Below are 2,024 nucleotides of genomic sequence, written 5' to 3'. Positions count from 1 at the left end.
GAGATTCTTTTTGTTCTAGGTTCATCATGTGAGGTAGGACGTCCCACTTCTAATCCAGATCTTTGAGTTGGGAGAATCCGCCTTTAATCTGGACCACATTTTCTGCTGGCAGCCTATGTAAGGACGTGGAAGCCACAATCCTTTGTTTCTTGCCTGCTTGATCTCCCTAGCAAGTTCATTCCTTCACTAGCATTGGAGCCTACTTTGGTGTTCCAGTATACAGTGAAGACCAGTTGAGATATCCAGCCTTGTGGACTGAACAACCATTGGATTCTTGGATCTTCTGTTCATAGGCAGAAACTATTGCATTAGTTGGATCACATTCTATTAGATATTCTAATAAATACTCTCTATATACATAGAGAGATATTTAGTCTTTAAGTTCTGTTCTTCTTGAGTACTCTGACTACTATGCACACTGTCATACTTTTTTGATAAATTACCATGACCAAAAGCACCTTGGGAGGGGGATAGGGGGTTTATTTTAGCTTACAAAGTTGAACTTATGCTCTATCATTGAGAGAAGTCAGGGTAGAAACTCAAGGCAGAAACCTAGAGACAGGCACTGAAGAAGAAGCCATGGAGGTTGTTTGCTGGCTTGCTTCTCATGGTTTGTTCAGCCTGCTTTCAAAAGCACCTAGAATCACCACATGGGTGGTACTGCCCACATTGAGGGCCTTCCAACATAATCCATCAATCAAAAAACACACCAGAGTTTTCCCTGCAGGTCTATCTGGTAGGGTCATTTTTCAAATTAAGTTCCAAAATGACGATAGCTTGAGTTAAGATGAAATAAAACTAGTCAGTAATCCCCAACTCCTTTCATAACCCCCATTCCCATCCCACTCTAAGATTTACTCTTTTGTCTTTTCCTTTTGAGTCTAGTTTATGTTGTTGTCCAAATAGTCATGGGAATGGGATCTGTGCTGGAATGTGGCCAACATCTTTAAAGAAAGCTGAGTTTCCTTCTAGAAGCTATCATAAAGCAGTAGTTCCCCAGCTAATGTTGGGGGTTTGTCTTGCTTGACTATGTGGAGGTCTTGGACATGGCCGTCACTAACAATGTTAAATGTTAAATGAACTTGCCTTGTTGTTTCTGAAAACCAGTTTTTAAATGTTATTTGTAACCTCTTGTTCTTAAAATCTTTCCAACTCCTCTTTGGAGAAGTTCCCTGAGCCTTGGATGCGATATGGATGTCCCAGTTTGGGCGGAGTATTCCAACATCTCTTATTTCTCTGGAAAATACCATTTTCTAATGAACTCCCTTACCTCAAATTATATACTTTCCTACTGTATAGCCGTATAAAAAGCCATTGTATGAAGTAATGTAAAAATTTACTTTTTCGGGGTTGGGGATTTAGCTCAGTGGTAGAGCACTTGCCTAGCAAGCACAAGGCCCTGGGTTCGATCCCCAGCTCCGAAAAAAAAGAAAAAAAATTTACTTTTTCTTCATGCATTATTATCCAAATTGGTTTTCCAATGGTTGATAACTTTAAAGTTTCAGTATCATAATATATGTTGGGGTTTTAAATTGTATTAATATTCACCCCTGACAATTTCAGAAAAGTGCTAGTGTCACAGAAAGTTAGAGGCAGATGTAAGGCTTGAGCATCCTTCCCATTTGTGCTTATGTAAGAGCTCCACCTCTATCCCCTTTCCCCAACCCGAGATCTCCCATCCCCCATTCTCCATCCCCATCAGATTGCCTTTGTTGTAGTGGATACTTTTTATTTACATTTCAAATGTTATCCTCTTTCTTGGTTTCCCATCCATAAACCCTCTATCCCATCCTGCCTCCCCTTTCCTTTATGAGGTTATTTTTGCAACCATCTATCTACCACTTCCCTCCACCCTGCCCTGACATCACCTTACATCCAGCCTTGGCAGGACCAAAGGCTACTCCTTCCATTGGTGCCCCAAAAGGTCATCCTCTGTTACATATTCAACTGGAGCCATGAGTCTGTCCATGGGTACTCTTTGGATGGTGGTTTAGTCGTGGGAGGTCTGGTTGGTTGATATTGTT

General features: G+C 41.0%; 1 non-coding gene across 1 annotated transcript; it reads left to right on the top strand.

Annotated features, from left to right (window-relative positions):
• The first annotated feature begins 1,343 nt into the window (after positions 1-1,343).
• Positions 1,344-1,424, top strand: Trnaa-agc79 (transfer RNA alanine (anticodon AGC) 79). The gene has a single exon. It is a non-coding gene; the product is annotated as a tRNA-Ala (tRNA).
• Positions 1,425-2,024: the final 600 nt, after the last annotated feature.

This window comes from Rattus norvegicus, chromosome 1 (genome assembly GCF_036323735.1).
Source record: "Rattus norvegicus strain BN/NHsdMcwi chromosome 1, GRCr8, whole genome shotgun sequence".
NCBI classification, from domain to species: domain Eukaryota; kingdom Metazoa; phylum Chordata; class Mammalia; order Rodentia; family Muridae; genus Rattus; species Rattus norvegicus.
This window is presented reverse-complemented; position numbering and strand designations above follow the sequence as displayed.